At 42.1% G+C, this 22,223-nt stretch overlaps 1 pseudogene; it reads right to left on the reverse strand.

Moving 5' to 3' along the window:
• Nucleotides 1–282: 282 nt before the first annotated feature.
• Nucleotides 283–22,223, reverse strand: part of LOC139580396 (syntaxin-binding protein 4-like) — a 63,597-nt pseudogene continuing 41,656 nt past the window's right edge.

Below are 22,223 nucleotides of genomic sequence, written 5' to 3' on the forward strand. Positions count from 1 at the left end.
TAGAGGACCAAACATTGTATCTGTCTCATTATGGCGTTTTTCTTCTACTACTACGTAAACAAACTGAAGTAAATTGTTTTCTCACGGGTATAATTCATTGGCTGATCCCTCCTGATGAACTGGATGGAATTATGTGATCCTTCCTAAACCCATAGGAAGTCCCACCCAGTTGACTACTTCAAAATGGTTATGTCCTCAATGGCGCTGCCCATGCTAAAACAGAATTTTGGGCACTATTCCTCTATCTATCTCTATGGGTGAGAGTTAGATCACCTGGTTGATTGGCTGCTTCACCTCTGACTGGGAAAGGTCAAGAGGGGTCAGGGGTCAGGAGAAAGTGTCGTTGGATCAGACAAGGTTAAACTAGAGACAGGAGACCGTGACCTCGGAGGTCATTACTTCTCACCAGAGGCATCGATACAGAGAGTTGGGCCAATGTGGTTTCTGTCTGAACATTCCGAAAGCGCCACTTTCTCCTCCGTAGCCGTTGCTAAGTTTATGGTTACGCATTGCGCTATTTATTACTGAAAGGTTTTGAAAACTATGAAGATGTCCAGTGAAAGCAGATATGCAATTTGTTGACCTCACAATACCGACTTGGATACACATGGTTCCGAATGGTAATCAGTAAAAATGTCTTAAATTCGCTGCTCTGTTTTGCTTGTTTTAGTCGGGTCATTTCAGAGGGAACTATCGGAGGAGCTCTCGTATTGTTACGTCGCCAACATTTCAAGAATAAAGAATAAAGGTCCATTCTGAAACCTGGCCGTAGTCTCTTAATATATGGCTCTACTTCTCACCCTGCTCACAACCTGACACCAACGCTGGATTAGAACTGAATTGAACAATCGGAAACAGTTTGCTCCCATATGGCTCCTGGTCCAGGTGCTGTATATTGTAATTCCTGAAGAATCTTGTTAGTAATGACGACATCAGTATCTAACCCCTCTTCATCTCAATCATCTTCTTCGCTTCTTTCTTCGTTCCCCGTGATGTTTTTATGTCCCGATGTGGAAAGTTTTTCCCTTTTTGATGTACTTGGCTACATCCCATCCCACAACATTCAGGGCTACAGTCTGGTTAGCGACTGACTTGATCAGGTGCATGTATGCTGATGTTTTTGTATTGACTGAGGTCTTATTGTACATTTCTAGATACACTGGTACAACTCTGAAAACAATTATTTGATTCAAAACACAAATCTATAGGAAGTCGAACATTGGGAACATCATCAACACTACATTTCATGTTGAATGAAAGATCATTCTGTCCGTCCACTAGACGATGACTACAGAGAAAACTTGAGTAACTATGGACGGAACAATTAGTCTCTGGTTCATTCAACTCCACTGGACACAGAGACTGAACATCTCGAAGTTGCTTAGCTGCTTTACGGTCTCATTCTGTTGTCTGATACTTAAGTGCAAGGATGTCCATCATTTTCTTACAGGCTGCTCCACTAAAAGATGGCCGTTGAAATGTGTATAGTAACTATAAAGATGGCTTGGTGTCTGTTATCCGGTTGGTTTTGGTTGGCTTAGTAACTAGATTGTTTGAGGTCTGTTGAGCTGGTTGATTTTGGTTAGCTTAGTAGCTATGGATATAATTTGGTTGGTTTGGTGTCTGTTATCCAGTTGGTTTAATGGTTGGTTTCAGAAGTATGGAGGTGATTCGGTGTCTGTTGAGCTGATTGGATTTGCATGCTAGACCAGGGATAGAGACGACATGCAGGCATGCAGCGAGTCGAGATGATAGATCACTTACACTCCGCATCCAGAATGGCGCTAACAGTCCGTGTGAGTTCTTTAGCCTCCGCGGTTAGTGTGGCGGCCGTCCACTGGGACTTCTTCCCCACCCGGGCTCCCGGGGGCTGAGAGGAGGCTCCAGCCTTCACGTCACCGGAGCTGCAGAGACACAGACAGGTATAGAGTTAAAGTTTCAAGCTGACAGCATTTTTACACCGTTTTAACCATGGCTGTATTCGTCAATCTAGCAAGAGGGTAATATTTCAATTTTTTTCATTGGCAAGATTAGCAAACTTAGGCACAGTGGTGGAAAAAGTACCCAATTGTGATACTTGAGTAAAAGTATAGATACCTTAATAGAAAGTTACTCAAGTAAAATACTACTTGAGTAAAAGTATAAAAGTATTTGGTTCTAAATATACTTAAGTATCAAAATTAAATGTAATTGCTGAAATATACTTAAGTATCAAAAGTAAAATTCCATATATTAAGCAAACCAGATTGCACCATTTTCTTGCGGATTGCCAGGGGCACACTCCAAAACTCAGATTATGCATAGCCTCCTCACAATAGACGCCTCAACTGGCAGCTTCATTAAATAGTACCGTTAAAACACCAGTCTCAACATCAACAGTGAAGAGGCGACTCCAGGATGCTGGCCTTCTAGGCAGGGTTCCTCTGTCCATTGTCTGTGTTCTTTTGACCATCTTAATCTTTTCTTTTTATTGACCAGTCTGAGATCTGGCTTTTTCTTTGCAACTCTGCCTAGAAGGCCAGCATCCCGGAGTCGCCTCTTCACTGTTGACGTTGAGACTGGTGTTTTGCAGGTACTATTTAATGAAGCTGCCAGTTGAGGACTTGTGTCCTCTTGCTCAGTTGTGCACCGGGGCCTCCCACTCCTCTTTCTATTCTGCTTACAGCTAGTTTGCTCTGTTCTGTTAAGGGAGTAGTACACAGCTTTGTACGAGATCTTCAGTATCTTGCCAATTTCTCGCATGGAATAGCCTTCATTTCTCAGAACTAGAAAAGACTGACGAGTTTCAGAAGAAAGTTATTTGTTTCTGGCCATTTTGACCCTGTAATCGAACCCACAAATGCTGATGCTCCAGATACTCAACTAGTCTAAAGAAGGCCAGTGTTATTGCTTCTTTAAATCAGAACAACAGTTTTCATCTGTGCTAACATAATTGCAAAAGGGTTTTCTAATGATCAATTAGCCTTTTAAAATGATAAACTTGGATTAGCTAACACAATGTTCCATTGGTACACAGGAGTGATGGTTGCTGATAATGGGCCTCTGTACGCCTACGTAGATATTCCATAAAAAAAATCTGCTGTTTCCAGCTACAATAGTCATTTTCAACATTAACAATGTCAATTTGATGTTATTTTAATGGACAAAAAATTTAGCTTTTCTTTCAAAAACAAGTACATTTCTAAGTGACCCCAACCTTTTGAACGGTAGTGTATATACAGTTGAAGTCGGAAGTTTACATACACCTAAGCCAAATACATTTAAACTCATTTTTTTCACAATTCCTGACATTTAATCCTAGTAAAAATTCCCTGTTTTAGGTCAGTTAGAATTACCACTTTATTTTAAGAATGTGAAATGTCTGAATAATAGTAGAGAGAATGATTTATTTCAGCTTTTACTTCTTTCATCACATTCCCAGTGGGTCAGAAGTTTACATACACTCAATTACTGTTTGGTAGCATTGCCTTTAAATTGGTTAACTTGGGTCAAACGTTTCAGGTAGCCTTCCACAAGCTTCCCACAATAAGTTGGGTGAATTTTGGCCCATTCCTCCTGACAGAGCTTGTGTAACTGAGTCAGGTTTGTAAGGCCTCCTTGCTCGCACACACTTTTTTAGTTCTGCCCAGACATTTTCTATAGGATTGAGGTCAGAGCTTTGTGATGCCCACTCCAATACCTTGACTTTGCTGTCTTTAAGCCATTTTGCCACAACTTTGGAAGTATGCTTGGGGTCATTGTCCATTTGGAAGACCCATTTGCGACCAAGCTTTAACTTCCTGACTGATGTCTGAGATGTAGCTTCAATATATCCACATACTTTCCCTTCCTCATGGTGCCATCTATTTTGTGAAGTGCACCAGTCCCTTCTGCAGCAAAGCATCCCCACAACATGATGCTGCCACCCCCGTGCTTCACGGTTGGGATGGTGTTCTGCGGCTTGCAAGCATCCCCCTTTTTCCTCCAAACATAACGATGGTCATTATGGCCAAACAGTTCTATTTTTGTTTCATCAGACCAGAGGACATTTCTCCAAAAAGTACAATCTTTGTCCCCATTTGCAGTTGCAAACAGTAGTCTGGCTTTTTTATGTCGATTTTGGAGCAGTGGCTTCTTCCTTGCTGAGCGGCCTTTCAGGTTATGTCGATATAGGACTTGTTTTACTGTGTATATAGATACGTTTGTACCCGTTTCCTCCAGCATCTTCAAAAGGTTCTTTACCTATTTTTCTGGGATTGATTTGCACTTTTCACACCAAAGTACGTTCATCTCTAGGAGACAGAATGCGTCTCCTTCCTGAGCGGTATGACGGCTGCGTGGTCCCATGGTGTTTATACTTGCGTACTATTGTTTGTACAGATGAACGTTGTACCTTCAGGTATATGGAAATTTCTCCCAAGGATGAACCAGACTTGTGGAGGTCATATATTTTTTTTCTGAGGTGTTGGCTGATTTATTTTGATTTTCCCATGATGTCAAGCAAAGAGGCACTGAGTTTGAAGGTAGGCCTTGAAATACATCCACAGGTACACCTCAAATTGACTCAAATTATGTCAATTAGCCTATCAGAAGCTTCTAAAACCATGACATACTTTTCTGGAATTTTCCAAGCTGTTTAAAGGCACAGTCAACTTAGTGTATGTAAACTTCTGACTCACTGGAATTGTGAAACAGTGAATTATATGTGAAATAATCTGTCTGTAAACAATTGTTGGAAAATTACTTGTCTCATGCGCAAAGTAGATGTCCTAACCGGCTTGCCAAAAGTATAGTTTGTTAACAAGAAATTTGTGGATTGGTTGAAAAACTAGTTTGAATGACTCCAACCTAAGTGTATGTAAACTTCCGACTTCAACTGTATTTAAAATACTGTCACAAAGAGCACATGTTCATCTTCATAAAAAACTACTTTTCCCATCTCAAGAGGATAAATAAATAAATGACCATAGTAAGTGCCTATCAAGTGCCAAATAAGGTAACAGGAATGACCATAACAGGGTTGACGAATTCTTCTTAAATCAGCCATAAATCTCCTTGTGACAGGGGGAATGGATACGTGTTATGTGCAACATGGAGTGGCAATTGAATGTAAGCTTCACCACCAAAAAAATGAAATTGTTAAAATATTTCTAGACTGTCTATCTATGTTATGCTCGACCCGCTTCGTTTTCCACCAGAAACTGGCCAAAAAGAGTAGAACCATCTCACCTGATTTTACTCTGTGGTTTGACTATTAGACGTTCAATGTATCTTTAGATTATTTTAAAAGTCTATAGTAAAGATCACTTAATTTAATATAACAGGCTTTTAAAATTAAATATTGGTGCACAATTTCTACTTAAAATATCAAAGGGACCAAAAAGGAACTCATTTCGTGGAATGACTCAGAAACAGTGTGGGACCCTTCACAACCGTTAATTATCATTCAGCTGAGTCTGATGCTTGATTCAGAGCTCCTGTTGGATAAGTAGCAGATGAGAGGAGAACAGATGAGAGGAGAACTCTACTAAATGGGTTCTGCTGTCTACAGGGTCCCTCATTACACACCTAACCACCGATATGGGTCCTGCAGAGGTGCCTGGGTCAAACGCACGCATACACAGACACACACACACACACACGGCTAGATAAAGACACACAGGAGTTGGCACACAGACACACACACACGGCTAGATAAAGACACACAGGAGTTGGCACACAGACACACACACACGGCTAGATAAAGACACACAGGAGTGGCACACAGACACACACACACGGCTAGATAAAGAAATGCACACAAAGGAAAGCTGCAGGAGGTGTTAGAGATTGGAATTTGTTAGAGACTGCTAGACAAACACACACACACACACACACACACGCACACACACACTCACTCACTCCCGCACACACACTTGCACACAGACACACACATGAAGGGAAGTTACAGGAGGTCTTACATATTGGGTCTTTATAGACACACAGTTTAGTAAAACTGATGGGATTATACAGAATAACATACTGTCTGATTAACTGAAAAGGTTAAGGAAAAATGGTCTATTAAAAAAAATAGCTTTTATGCTTGTCTTTACAACTAGGAGTGTATAGACTTGGTCAGAGCTCTGCTGTGTCTGCCAACTGTTGCTACTAGCAACAAGTTAAATGTCGTCTTTTTGAGCATCACTCGCTGCAATCTAATGTCACCATAACCCATTAACGGTTTCCTGTATACACTGAATGAATGAGATACTCAGAAAGACAGCCGGCTTTTGAAAGGGAAAGGACGGAGGCAGACATTTTATTAACACTCTATTGATTGGAATACTGAGCACCATAAACATTCTTACCCGTAGCTCTTCACAGGTCCTTGATTTTCAATGAGGAAGTCTTGGACATTCTGAATGGGAATGAATGACAAGATTAGTATTATTTGAATTGACAGCTGTGTCTCCAATACTCTATTTCCTATATGGTGCGCTACTTTTGACCAGGGCCCATACATAGGGCCCAGGCATAGGGCCCAAACAGGGCTCTTGTCAAAATTAGTGCACTATAAAGAGAATATGGTGCCATTTGGGACACATCCGATGAGACCACATTTCTGAACACCACAAGCCTATTTATCAGATCTGGGTTCAAATACTATTTAAGATATTTCAATGACTTTCACATACATTTCGAAGTAAGTACTTGATATTTTTTATTTTGATATTTATTTCCAAATACAGTTGGAAATTATTGGTATGTATTTAAAAATACTCAAATACACGGACACATTTTCTTTTTCAAATAAAAATAGAGCATGCTTAGATGTCATTTTAAGGCCGCAAAATGTGAAGACTGTGCAAGGGGTGTGTAAACTTTCACTAGGCACTGTACCTCCACGAAGTTGAGCAGTTTACCCATGGACACCTCAAAGCCCTTTTTGGCCTCCTCGTTCTTCCTTAGTTGACACTCCAGAACGGCCACTCTCTTCTTCAGCTCCTCTGTCTCATCCTATCAGAAAGGACAACAACACAGAGATTAGGTCGTCAGCTTGGAATTTACTGAATGGCCTACATCAGTGGCCAACAACAACAACCACTGTTACTTTGGACAAAATCAAGATGTCAATATTCTTGTAATGCTTTTTGTATAAAAAAATCTTAAATTACAGCTCAATTTGAGCAAATTCTGACTTTGCGATTCATCTTGATAAACCACAGCAAATCCTGTTATGAACACAATAAAAAAAAATGTTTTACAGCCCTAATTTTCAATAAAGTGTCATTCATTGATGATAGTTTCATTATTTTATAAACTATTGCAAACTAATCTATTGACTTTTCTGTGACTGCTAAAAGTGTGATACTACTTTGTTTGTTTATAAACACTTTTCCATTGACTATGTACATACTATACTACTGTATGTACTCTGAGTGCCAAAAGTGTGACTGGTGATGTAATCATGGTCGAGGTACTGGTCGCTAGCCAGATCAGTACAAATAACCTGACAACTTTAAATGAACGTCACTGAGATTCAACATGAATACATTAATGATGCAGCAGGAGTAGCTCTGGTCCTGAATAATACAAGTCAAATGCTGAGCCACTTTTACTGAACAGGACAGAGAGAAAACCTGGAGTGGTTTCACATACATGAGGTTTGGAGATCTGGAGGGGACTCACACAGTAAGGAAGAGTGGGGAGTGACAGGAGAGAAAGGAAAAGCAAGGAGGGGAGATGATGTTAAGAATGAGGGAGAAGTCTTAACTTATTTTACTCACACAGGGAAGCAGGAAATCCTGGAGCAGACTAGCAGGGAGAGGGGAAAACCAGGAGCTTTGCTTAGCACAGCACAGGGGCGAGGGAGGAACCTGGAAGATGGCGCCAACAGACATGGCAGCTCAGCTTCCAGTTTCGAAGCAACTTTGCAGAATTTTGTTTTTTTGTGTGTAATTTTTTACATTATAAGGCCAGCACTTTTTTTGTTATTACATACAGCCGGAAATAACTTTTAGATATCAGAGCAAGAGTAATTCGCCAGCATTACGACCAGAAAAACAACTTTCCCGAATTGGATCTTTTGTTCGTACCCCCCAGATTATTGAATTTATCCGAGAGGCTGCTCCAAGACGCCGCTGGCGGAAAAGAGATATTCGGAGTGGACTTCTAGTCTGACTCAGGAGGCGTACACACCATCCACGGCTTCCGAGTATTTTACTCGCTAATGTTCAGTCCTTGGATAATAAAGTACAAGAGCTCAGGGCGAGGATTTCCTTCCAGAGAGACATCAGGGACTGTAACATTCTCTGTTTGACGGAATCATGGCTCTCTCCGGATATACTCTCCCCATCCATACAGCCAACTGGGTTCTCAGTACATCGCGCAGACAGGAATAAAGAACTCTCCGGGAAGAAGAAAGGCGGGGGTGTATGTTTCATGATCAACTACTCATGGTGTGATTGTGATGATGTACAGGAACTGAAGTCCTTTTGTTCAGCCGACCTAGAATATCTCACAATCAAATGTCGACCAAATTACCTCCCAAAAGAATTCTCTTCGGTTATAGTCACAGCTGTGTATATTCCCCTTCAAGTCGATACCACGATGGCCCTCAAGGAACTACATTGGACTTTGTGCAAACTGGAAACCACATATTCTGAGGTGGCATTTATTGTAGCTGGGGATTTTAACAAAGCAAATTTGAGGAAAACGCTACCGAAGTTCTATCAACACATTGCTTGTAGTACTCACGCTACAAAAACTCTCGACCATTGTTACTCTCCCTTCCGGGGTGGCTACAAGGCCCTCCCTTCGGCAAATCAGATCACGACTCCATTCTGCTTCTCCCTTGCTATAGGCAGAAACTCAAACAGGAAGTACCCGTGCTAAGATCTATTCAACGCTGGTCTGACCAATCAGAATCCATGCTTCAAGATTGTTTTGATCATGCGGACTGGGATATGTTCCGGGTTGCCCCTGAGAATAACATTGACGTATACACGGACACGGTGACTGAGTTCATCAAGGAAGTGCATAGGGAATGTTGTTCCCACTGTGACTATTAAAACCTACCCAAACCAAAAACCGTGGTTAGATGGCAGCATTCGCGCAAAACTGAAAGCGTGAACCACCTCATTTAACTGCAAGATGACTGGGAATTTGGTAGAATACAAATGGCTCAGACACGTACAGTTGAAGTCGGAAGTTTACATACACCTTACCCAAATACATTTAAACTCAGTTTCTCATAATTCCTGACATTTAATCCAAGTAAAAATTCCCTGTTTTAGCTCAGTTAGGATTACCACTTTATTTTAAGAATGTGAAATGTCAGAATAATAGTTGAGAGAATGATTTGATTCAGCTTTTATTTCTTTCATCACATTCCCAGCGGGACAGAAGTTTACATACACTCAATTTAGATTTGGTAGCATTGCCTTTAAATTGGTTAACTTGGGTAAAATGTTTCAGGTAGCCTTCCACAAGCTTCCCACCATAAGTTGAGTGAATTTTGGCCCATTCCTCCTGACAGAGCTTGTGTAACTGAGTCAGGTTTGTAGGCCTCCTTGCTCGCACACGCTTTTTCAGTTCTGCCCACACATTTTCTATAGGATTGAGGTCAGGGCTTTGTGATGGCCACTCCAATACCTTGACTTTGTTGTCCTTAAGCCATTTTTCCACAACTTTGGAAGTATGCTTGGGGTCATTGTCCATTTGGAAGACCCATTTGCAACCAAGCTGTAACTTCCTGACTTATGTATTGATGTTGCTTCAATATATCCACATAATTATCCTTCCTCATGAAGCCATCTTTTTTGTGGAGTGCACCAGTCCCTTCTGCAGCAAAGCACCCCCACAACATGATGCTGCCACCCCCATGCTTCACGGTTGGGATGGTGTTCTTCAGCTTGCAAGCATCCCCCTTTTTCCTCCAAACATAACGATGGTCATTATGGCCAAACTGAAAGGATGCTCATTTTTGTTTCATCAGACCAGAGGACATTTCTCCAAAAAGTACAATATTTGTCCCCATGTGCAGTTGCAAACCGTAGTCTGGCTTTTTTATGGCTGTTTTGGAGCAGTGGATACTTCCTTGCTGAGTGGCCTTTCAGGTTATGTCGATATAGGACTCGTTTTACTGTGGATATAGATACGTTTGTACCTGTTTCCTCCAGCATCTTCACAAGGTCCTTTGCTGTTGTTCTGGGATTGATTTGCACTTTTCACACCAAAGTACGTTCATCTCCTGAGTGGTATGATGACTGAGTGGTCCCATGGTGTTTATACTTGCGTACTATTGTTTGTACAGATGAATGTGGTACCTTCAGGCGTTTGAAATTGCTCCCAAGGATGAACTAGACTTGTGGAGGTCATATATTTTTTTTCTGAGGTGTTGGCTGATTTCTTTTGATTTTCCCATGATGTCAAGCAAAGAGGTACTGAGTTTGAAGGTAGGCATTGAAATACATCCACAGGTACACCTCAAATTGACTCAAATGATGTCAATTAGCCTATCAGAAGCTTCTAAAGCCATGACATACTTTTCTGGAATTTCCCAAGCTGTTTAAAGGCACAGTCAACTTAGTGTATGTAAACTTCTGACCCACTGGGATTGTGAAACAGTGAATTATATGTGAAATAATCTGTCTGTAAACAATTGTTGGAAAAATGACTTGTGTCATGCGCAAAGTAGATGTCCTAACCGACTTGCCAAAACTACAGTTTGTTAACAAGAAATTTGTGGAGTGGTTGAAAAACGAGTTTTAATGACTCCAACCTAAGTGTATGGAAACTTCCGACTTCAACTGTATGTGGCAGGGTCTAGAGACAATCCCGGATTACAAAGGGAAAACCAGCCTCATCGCAGACACAAATGTCTTGCTTCTGGACAAGCTAAACACCTTCCTTGCCCGCTTTGAGGATAACAAATTCCCACCGACATGGTCCGCTCCCAAGGACTGTGGGCTCTCGTTCTCCGTGGCCGATGTGAGTAAGACATTTAAGCGAGTATGTGATACATGTTAATAATACATGCGGTCGAGGAGTAGACTTATTCATTTCAACAGGGGAATGTAGTGTAGTCTGTTAGCTCAGACTGGGCACAGGTTTATAGGCCCCACACACGAACAGACGGATAGTGAAGTCTGTTACCTCAGACTGGGGTTATAGGCCCTGCAACACACTAAAAAAGGAAAAGGAGAATGACATGAAAAGGAGAGAGAGAAGGAAAGACAGTAAGAGAAGAGCGCAACAAAAAAACATCTTCGCCAGGAGGTCCACAGTTCTGCTGCTCATATGGCCTGGTCTACAGTAGTGCACTACATGAACAATAATAGCACGGTTCAAAACTGTGTAGGGTATTGGCTCTGGTCAAAAGTAGTGCACTACTGTATCTAGAGATTAAAGGGTATGATTTGAGACTCAGTCTGTGTTACCTGCACCTGGCTGGACTGGCCGGGCTGCTCTGTCCTCTGGGTCTGGAGCTCAGCTATCTCAGCCTCCAGGAGATGGATCACCTCCTCATAATCCATCTCCATCCCTCTGGTCTGCTTCTGGGCTGCCTTAGACAGGTGGATCCTGCTCCGCAGTGCACGGCTCTCCTCAACTCCAGACTTGACCTCCTACCATCGACAGGAGAGGACAGTTAAACAGGAACAGGAGTTCTGAGAGGTGGGCTTGTAGACATAGAAATTGCATTGAAAATTCCACATAAAAAGGTAAAAATCTTTTTCATCCTATATTTAAAGGGGGGTGTGGTATATGGGTAAAATACCACGGCTAAGGGTTGTTCATACGCACAACGCGAAGTGCCTGGATACAGCTCTTAGCCGTGGTATATTGGCCATATGCCACAAACCCCCGAGGTGCCTTATTGCTATTATAAACTGTTACCAACGTAATTAGAGTAACTAACTAAAAATTATGTTTTGTCATACCCGTGGTATGACAAACCGGGTATTATGATATACCACGGCTTTCAGCCAATCAGCATTCAGGGCTCGAACCACCCAGTTTATAATCAAGAATATATCATCAAAAAGCAGTCATTTAAGACATACAATTATATTCACATTCGTGTATTAGATTTTCTCATACCCGATGCCTTTTATAAACTCAGCAAAAAAAGAAACATCCCCTTTTCAGGACCCTGTCTTTAAAAGATCATTCGTAAAAATCCAAATAACTTCACAGATCTTCATTGTAAAAGGGTTTAAAAGCATGTTTCCCATGCTTGTTCAATGAACCATAAACAATTAATGAACATGCACCTGTGGAACGGTCGTTAAGACACTAACAGCTTACAGACGGTAGGCAATTATGGTCACAGTTATGAAAACTTAGGACACTAAAGAGGTCTTTCTACTGACTCTGAAATTGCTTTTCCCGAGCCTTTCACATCCTCACACTGCTTTGTTTTACAGATGGAATCCCCAGGAGGGGGAAACCAAGCCACTGGCCGGCCCACCACCGTTGTTATGGTTTTTGTTGCCGAGCTGAAGATCATCATGAAAAAATGTGCAGTACATATTGTGCTCTTCGCGCGTGCAATATTGTCCAATGTTTACAGTAACTTCTTCATTGTTGTAATATCACAAAACGGACGTGGCTGTTTCACACTAAGGATTAAAAATCGAAAATGCAATAAATAACCAGAAGCTTTCTACTCAGATTTTAACTAATTATACCAGAACCTGGCAATAGTAGAGTAGTTCAAAGTGGACGTAAGGAGAGGAGGGGTAAAATGGACCCAACCTGGACAGGCGTTTTCCTGAGCAGTCCAACAGGACATGTAGGGAACACAGGGGGGTTTCAGTTCCGTTCCACAATTGCTATGTTGCGTGACGATTTGTACCGTACGACACGTATCCCCAAAACGGTGCGCAACGTTCTTCAACAGCCTTTGAGATACTTCTGTTCCCGTTTGGTGGGTGTGGCGAGATCAATATGGATGTTTGACCATTTGAAATAGCAGCATTCCATACACAATCGTTCAGTACAGTACCGTTTCCATTGAATTAAAAGGTTGAACACTTGTGTGTGTGTGTGTGTGTGTGTGATGATCCAGACCTTTTGCAGACCCAACAGGATTAAGTAGGGCTCTGAATCAAGGGTCAAGGGTGAATCAAGGGTCAAGGGTCATCCACTGTTTCTATTTTTGCCCGGTTATAAAACATCCAACTGTGAACTTATTATGAAGTGTTGAGATAAAATAAGTTTTGAACAGTTTTTATGTCTGAGAAATGTATATTGTGGAAGTATTTTTCCAGCATAATCAGTATACATTCGGATTAGGGCCAGGAGTTTTTCTGACCACGTGACCTGACCTGGAAAAGCTCCTGGCCGTACCTGATACCATGATAATATGGTAGATAAGTGACATTGAAGGCTGAGGCCCATTTTTACTTTTGTTACCATCTACACAAGCTGTCATCTGTTATTAAGGTGCAGTTCATACTTCTAACAAAAACACGTTTGGTGACGATTACTTCCGGCCTCTGAAGACCTAAAAAACATCCTGTTTCGTGTTTCTAGTGGCATAACATGCATTGGTCAGTGAGTTTGAAACCTTTTTTACAGATACCCCCCTGTGCTACCCCCTACCTAGTGTTCTATTATCCGTCAGTAGAAACAGGTCAAGGATGTAGCAGTCTAGTCATAACTCACATGGACATAAACAACAATTTTGACAACACATTTTCTGGGGTAATTTCTGATCTCTGCTGATGGTTAAAAATAAATATCTCCCCTGGTGTCTCTCTCACGCACACACACACACACGCGCGCACGCACACGCACACACCCTCCAGACTATCTGTTCCTGTTATTGCCGGTTAGAATACTGGGAATTCTATCAATTCTGAGAACCGCCGTTCCGAGAAGAGGAGAGAGAGAGAGGGATAAGACTTACGCTGGGATAGATCACAGCACACAGGAAGGACGTGAAAAAGCAGAGAAAGCCCTCCATAACGTATCAGTATAAATATGTACACTACCGTTCAAAAGTTTGGGGTCACATAGAAATTACCTTGTTTTTGAAAGAAAACCAAATTTTTGGTCCATTAAAATAACATCAAATACAGTGTAGACATTGATAATGTTGTAAATGACTATTGTAGCTGGAAACGGCAGATTTTTTTATGTTATATCTACATAGGCGTACAGAGGCACATTATCAGCAACCATCACTCCTGTGTTCCAATGGCACGTTGTGTTAGCTAATCCACGTTTATAATTTTAAAATGCAAATTGATCATAAGAAAACACTTTTGCAATTATGTTAGCAGAGCTGAAAACTGTTGTCCTGATTAAAGAAGCAATAAAACTGTCCTTCTTTAGATTAGTTGAGTATCTGGAGCATCAGCATTTGTGGGTTCAATTACAGGCTCAACATGGCCAGAAACAAATAACTGTTGAAGGCCAGCATCCCGGAGTCGCCTCTTCACTGTTGACGTTGAGACTGGTGTTTTGTGGGTACTATTTAATGAAGCTGCCAGTTTGTTTCTCAAACTAGACACTCTAATGTACTTGTCCTCTTGCTCAGTTGTGCACCGGGGCCTCTCACTCCTCTTTCTATTCTGGTTAGAGACAGTTTACGCTGTTCTGTGAAGGGAGAAGTACACAGCGTTGTACAACATCTTCAGTTTCTTGGCAATTTCTCACATGGAATAGCCTTCATTTCTCAGAACAAGAATAGACTGAGGAGTTTCAGAAGAAAGTTATTTGAGGTGGGAGAGAGAGAGAGAGAGAGAGAGTGAATGAGAGCGAGAGAGGGCGAGAGAGCGAGAGAGGTAGAGAGCGAGAGAGAAAGAGAGAGAGAGCGAGAGAGAGCGAGAGAGAGAGGTAGAGAGAGAGGGTAGAGAGGATCGAGAGAGAGAGGAGAAAGAGAGAGAAGAGAAAAAGAGGATAGAGAGAGCGAGAGGGCGAGAGAGAGAGCGGTAGAGAGAGAGGGAGAGGCAGAGAGAGAGGTAGAGAGAGAGAGAGAGAGAGAGAGAGGGGTAAAAAGAGAGGTAGAAAGAGAGAGAGGTAGAGGGAGAGGTAGAGAGAGAGAGGTAGAGAGAGAAAGAGAGAGAGGTAGAGAGAGAGAGAGGTAGAGAGAGAGAGAGGTAGAGAGAGAGAGAGGTAGAGAGAGAGAGAGGTATATGGAGAGAGAGACAGAGGTAGAAAGAGAGAGGTAGAGAGAGAGAGACGGAGGTAGAGAGAGAGAGAAGTAGAGAAAGAGAGAGAGGCCGAGAGAGAGAGAGAGAGAGAGAGGTAGAGAGAGAGGTGCGTCCTTATGGACGCACTAGAACAGTCTGCAGCACCCGGCCTCACCCTTCTAGAATCTGAAGTCAAATGTCTACTGTTTGCTGATGATCTGGTGCTTCTGTCACCAACCAAGGAGGGCCTACAGCAGCACCTAGATCTTCTGCACAGATTCTGTCAGACCTGATCGTTGACAGTAAATCTCAGTAAGACAAAAATAATGGTGTTCCAAAAAAGGTCCAGTCGTCAGGACCACAAATACAAATTCCATCTAGACACCGTTGCCCTAGAGCACACAAAAAACTATACATACATTTGCCTAAACATCAGCGCCACAGGTAACTTCCACAAAGTTGTGAACGATCTGAGAGACAAGGCAAGAAGGGCCTTCAATGCCATCAAAAGAAACATCAAATTTGACATACCAATTAGAATCTGGCTAAAAATACTTGAATCAGTTATAGAACCCATTGCCCTTTATGGTTGTGAGGTCTGGGGTCCCCTCAACGACCAAGAATTCACAAAATGGGACAAACACCAAATTGAGACTCTGCATGTAGAATTCTGAAAAAATATCCTCCGTGTACAACGTAAAACACCAAATAATGCATGCAGAGCAGAATTAGGCCGATACCCGCTAATTATCAAAATCCAGAAAAGAGCCCTTCAGTTCTACAACCACCTAAAAGGAAGTGATTCCCAAACCTTCCATAACAAAGCCATCACCTACAGAGAGATGAACCTGGAGAAGAATCCCCTAAGCAAGCTGGTCCTGGGGCTCTGTTCACAAACACAAACACACCCCACAGAGACAGCAACACAATTAAACCCAACCAAATCATGAGAAAACAAATAGATAATTACTTGACACATTGGAAAGAATTAACAAAAAAACAGAGCAAACTAGAATGCTATTTGGCCCTAAACAGAGAGTACACAGTGGCAGAATACCTGGCCACTGTGACTGACCCAAACTTAAGGAAAGCTTTGACTATGTACAGACTCAGTGAGAATAGCCTTGCTATTGAGAAAGGCTGCTGTAGGCAGACCTGGCTCTCAAGAGAAGACAGGCTATGTGCACACTGCCCACAAAATGAGGTGGAAACTGAGCTGCACTTCCTAACCTCCTGCCAAATGTATGACCATACTAGAGACACATATTTCCCTCAGATTACACAGATCCACAAAGAATTCAAAAACAAACCCGATTTTGATAAACTCCCATATCTACTGGGTGAAATATCACAGTGTGCCATCACAGCAGCAAGATTTGTGACTTGTTGCCACAAGAAAAGGTCAACCAGTGAAGAACAAACCATTGTAAATACAACCAATATTTATTCTTATTTATTTTCCCTTTTGTACTTTAACCATTTGCACATCATTACAACACTGTATATATACATAATATGAATTTTGTAATGGATTTATTCTTTTGGAACTTCTGTGAGTGTAATGTTTACTGTTCATTTTTATTGTTTATTTCACTTTTGTATATTATCTACTTCACTTGCTTTGGCAATGTTAACATATGTTTCCCATGCCAATAAAGCCCCTTGAATTGAATTGAGAGAGAGGTAGAGACATAGAGAGGTAGAGAGGGAGAGAGGGAGAGACGTAGAGAGGTAGAGACATAGAGAGGTAGAGAGGGAGAGACGTAGAGAGGTAGAGACATAGAGAGGTAGAGAGGGAGAGACGTAGAGAGGGAGAGACGTAGAGAGGTAGAGACATAGAGACGTAGAGAGGGAGAGAGGTAAAGACATAGAGAGGTAGAGAGGTAGAGACGTAGAGAGGTAGAGAGGTAGAGAGGTAGAGACGCAGAGAGGTAGAGAGGTAGAGAGGTAGAGACGTAGAGAGGTAGAGAGGTAGAGACGTAGAGACGTAGAGAGGTAGAGACGCAGAGAGGTAGAGAGGGAGAGAGGTAGAGACGCAGAGAGGTAGAGACGTAGAGAGGTAGAGACGTAGAGAGTAGAGAGGGAGAGAGGTAGAGACGCAGAGAGGTAGAGAGGGAGAGACGCAGAGAGGTAGAGACGTAGAGAGGTAGAGAGGTAGAGACGCAGAGAGGTAGAGAGGGAGAGAGGTAGAGACGCAGAGAGGTAGAGAGGGAGAGACGTAGAGAGGTAGAGAGGGAGAGACGTCGAGAGGTAGAGAGGGAGAGACGTAGAGAGGTAGAGAGGTAGAGAGGGAGAGACGTAGAGAGGTAGAGAGGTAGAGAGGGAGAGACGTAGAGAAGGAGAGAGGGAGAGAGGGAGAGACGTAGAGAGGGAGAGAGGTAGAGAGGGAGAGACGTAGAGGTAGAGAGATAGAGACGTAGAAAGGGAGAGAGGGAGAGAGGTAGAGAGGGAGAGAGGTAGAGAGGTAGAGAGAGGGAGAGAGGGAGAGAGGGAGAGACAGGGGAAGGAGAAAGCAAGAGAAGTATGTGCATGTGTATGAGTCCATGTATGAGTGTGTGTGCCCCAATGTCCATGTCAAATACTAATCTTGGTGACCTTGGACACTAATGACAAATTGTAATGTTTCCCATTTCTTCATCTCGCCATCTTCATCTCCCCTTCCCCCCTCAGCTCTACAAAAGAACCCTAATCAAGTCATACCAGTTGGCAATATAACCCTTCACAAAATAGAAACAGCAGGACTTTTCCCTGGCTCAATTCAATACTACCACTCTGTATGCATATTTCATAAATTTTTCTTGTAAATAATGTATTTTATTTATCCGCTTGTGTAATGTTTTCTATGTGCTGTCTGGGGTGACCAACCTGGACTCAGGGGTAGACGTAACATAGTAAACTTAAATCTTTCTCCCTCCCTTTAGTATGATAGGATTAGGGGTTAAGGTTAGGGTACGGGTTACCCAGCCAGCACATCTTTATGGGGGGGGATCTTGGTGAGTGTGTTGTTGTCTTATGGTTATTTTGCATACAACCTTCCCACAACGTTCTGGGAATGGTGCAGGACACCCAGCTAGCACATAATGTTCCGAGAACCACATGTTTCTTAGGTGGGAATTTCAGAACTTTAGCATAACGTTTTCTGCAGGTTTGTCATGGTTCTATTTAAAGTCATATTCTCAAAGCATTAAGAAAACGTTCAGGGATCCATAGTAAAACGTTCTCAGACGCTCCATGAAACCTAAAAATGTAAGTTCCCAGAACAGGTGAAAATGTTACTTCCATTCTCAGAACGTTTAAAACAGTTTTCACCAGTCAGGAAACGTATGTCTTCGTTCCCAGAACCAATGGGAAACCAAAAACATATGTTCCCACAACTTCCAAGGAACCAAATGTGCTAGCTGGGAAAAGTTAGGGTTAAGATTAGGCGAAGGGTTAGCTGACATGCTAAGTAGTTGCAAAGCAGCTAAAAAGTAGCAACTAGTTGCAAAGTTGCTACTAACTAGCTAAAATTGTCTGTGATGCGATTCGAACACGCAACCTTGGGTTGTTATACATCCACCCATCCTCCCCGACCAACCTCCCTCCTGTTTGAGTGTCACAGATTTAAATTGACCATGTTACTTGGACTCTTTGAGGCCAGGCTGGGTGACAGCAGGGGTTTAGTTATGTAATGCTGCTGAGCAGTAGTGGAAAAAGTACCCAATTCTCATACTGGAGAAAAGTAAAGATACCTTATAACAGAAAATGTCTCAAGTAAAAGTGAAAGTCACCCAGGAAAATACTATTTAAGTAAAAGTCTAAAAGAATTTAGTTATACTTAAGTATCAAAACTAAAAGTATAAATAGTTTCAAATTCATTGTATTAAGCAACCCATACAGCACCATTTTCTTACGGATATCCTGGGGCAACATTTACAAACAAAGCATGTGTGTGTAACGGTAGTCGTCATATTCCTCCTCCTCGGACGAGGAGAGGCGAGAAGGATCGGACCAATACGCGGAGTGGTTAGTGTTCATAATGATTTAATATAACGAAACTGAACACTGAATTACAAAACAAATAAACGAAGTGCAGAAACCTATACAGTACCGTGTGGTGAAAAACACAAACACGGAAACAAACACCCACAAAACACACGTGAAACCCAGGCTGCCTATGTATGATTCTCAATCAGGGACAACGATTGACAGCTGCCTCTGATTGAGAATCATACCAGGCCGAACACAAAAATCCCAACATAGAAAATCAACCATAGACAAACCCACCCAACTCACGCCCTGACCAACTAAAATAAATACAAGACAAAGGAAAACAGGTCAGGAACGTGACAGTGTGTTTAGTGAGTAAGCCAGATCAGAGGCAGTTGGTCTGACCAGGGATGTTCTCTTAAGTGCGTGAATTGGACCATTTTCCGGTCCTGCTAAGCATTCAAAATGTAAGGAGCACTTTTGGGTGTCAGGGAAAATGTATGAAGTAAAAAGTACATTGTTTTCTTTAGGAATGTAGTGAAGTGAAATTACAAGTTGTCAAAATGATAAATAGTACAGATAGACCCCCAAAACGACTTAATTAGTACTTTAAACTATTTTTACTTAAGTACTTTTTACCACTGCTGCTGAGTCTGCAGGAGATCACTATAGAGAGCTCTTCAAGGGAGCATCCCAAATGGCACCCTATTCCCTATATAGTGCACTACTTTTGACCCTATGTAGTTCACTACTTTTTGAATAGGGTGCCATTTGGATGGGCCCTGGTGAAAAGTAGTGCAATATAAAGAGAATAGGGTGCCACTTGGGATGCAGCCAAATATAATCTAGAAAGAGAACATGACTGATGCAAGATAATCAGAAAACCTGAAGATAATTTGTTATTTTGGCAATGAGGCCCGTTATCTACTTCCCCAGAGTCAGATAAACTTGTGGATACCATTTTTATGTCTCTGTGTCCAGTATGAAGGACACCCCCAGGTGGTGAGGGTAGGCAACAACACATCCGCCACGGTGACCCTCAACACGAGGGCCCATCCTGTACTCCCTGTTCACCCACGACTGCGTTGCCGCACACGACTCCAACACCATCATTAAGTTTGCAGACGACACAACGGTGGTAGGCCTGATCACCGACAATGATGAGACATCCTAAAGGGAGGAGGTCAGAGACCTGGCATTGTGGTGCCAAGTCAACAACCTCTCCCTCAACGTCAGCAAGACAAAGGAGCCGATTGCGGACTACAGGAAACGAAGGGCCGAGCACGCCCGCATCCACATCGACAGGGCTGTAGTGGAGCATGTCGAGAGCTTCAAGTTCCTCTGTGTCAACATCACTAAGGAATTATCATGGTCCGCACACACCAACACAGTCGTGAAGAGGGCACGACAACACCTCTTCTCCCTCAGGAGACTGAAAAGATTTGTCACAGGCCCTAAGATCCTCAAAAAGTTCTACAGCTGCACCATTGAGAGCATCTTGACTGGCTGCATCACTACCTGGTATGGCAACTGCTTGGCATCTAACCGCAATGCGCTACAAAGGGTAGTGCGTACGGCCCAGTACATCACCCACTGGGGCCGAGCTCCCTGCCATCCAGGACCTCTATACCAGGCGGTGTCAGAGAAAGCAGCCACCTAAGTCATAAACTGTTCTCTCTGCTACCGCATGGCAAGCGGTACCGATGAACCATATCTGGAACCAACAGGACACTGAATAGCTTCTAAGACTGCTAATTAGTTATTTAAATAGTTAACCAATAGCTACCCAGAGTATCTGCATTTAAAAAAATATATTTAACCTTTATTTACCTAGGCAAGTCAGTTAAGAACAAATTCTTATTTTCAATGACGGCCTACCGGGGAACAGTGGGTTAACTGCCTTGTTCAGGAGCAGAACGACAGATTGTTACCTTGTCAGCTCGGGGATTTGATATTGCGAACCTTTCGGTTACAAGTCCAGCGCTCTAACCACTAGGCTACCTGCCGCCCCTGCATTGACCTTTTTTGATTGATCACATATGTTGCTGTTACTGTTTATTAGGAGAGGGATGGAGTGCTGCATCAGATGACCTGGTCTCAACCCAATTGAGATGGTTTGGGATGAGTTGGACCGCAGAGTGAAGGAAAAGCAGCCAACAAGTGCTCAGTATATGTGGGAACTCCTTCAAGACTATTGGAAAAGCACTCCTCATGAAGCTGGTTGAGAGAATGCCAAGAGTGTGCAAAGCTGTCATCAAGGCAAAGGGTGGCTACTTTGAAGAATCTCAAATATAAAATATATTTTGATTTGTTTAACACTTTTTTGGTTACTACATAATTCCATATGTGTTATTACATAGTTTTGATGTCTTCACTATTATTCAAAAATTTAAAAAATAGTACAAAATTAAGAAAAACCCTTGAACAGGTGTGTCCAAACTTTTGACTGGTACTGTATATATATATATTTTTTTAAATGCCTCGTGCCCCTGCACATCGACTCGGTACTGGGACCGCATGTATACAGCCAAGTTATTGTTACGCTTGGTGTATTTATTCCTCATGTTATTATTTTTCAATTATGTATCTTTTTTCTCTCTCTGCATTGTTGGAAAGGGCCCGTAAGAAAGTTTTTCACTGTTAGTCTACACCTGTTGTTTGCAAAGCATGTGACAATTTCTTTTGACTATACAGGGAATAGGGTGCCATAACCAAGTGATTTCCATACCAACCCAGTGTAGTGTACGTAGAAGGTTAAATAACACACACTGCTGAATACACAGACGAAGCTTCTCAGCCATTCAGGTTATTACATATGCAGTAGTCGTAGTCCTTAGGAGTTTAGAGTTACTCGCACACAGCTAAACCTGTTTGTGTGTGTGTGCATGTGTTTGTGTGTATGTGTTTGTGTTTGTGTGTACGTGCATTGTCTGTATGTGTGTGTGTGTGTGTGTGTGTGCATGTGTTTGTGTGTAAGTGCATTGTCTGTATGTGTATGTATGTATGTATGTATGTATGTATGTATGTATGTATGTATGTATGTATGTATGTATGTATGTATGTATGTATGTATGTATGTATGTATGTATGTATGTATGTATGTATGTATGTATGTATGTATGTATGTATGTGTGTATGTGTGTGTGTATATGC

This window comes from Salvelinus alpinus, chromosome 7 (assembly GCF_045679555.1).
Source record: "Salvelinus alpinus chromosome 7, SLU_Salpinus.1, whole genome shotgun sequence".
NCBI lineage: Eukaryota > Metazoa > Chordata > Actinopteri > Salmoniformes > Salmonidae > Salvelinus > Salvelinus alpinus.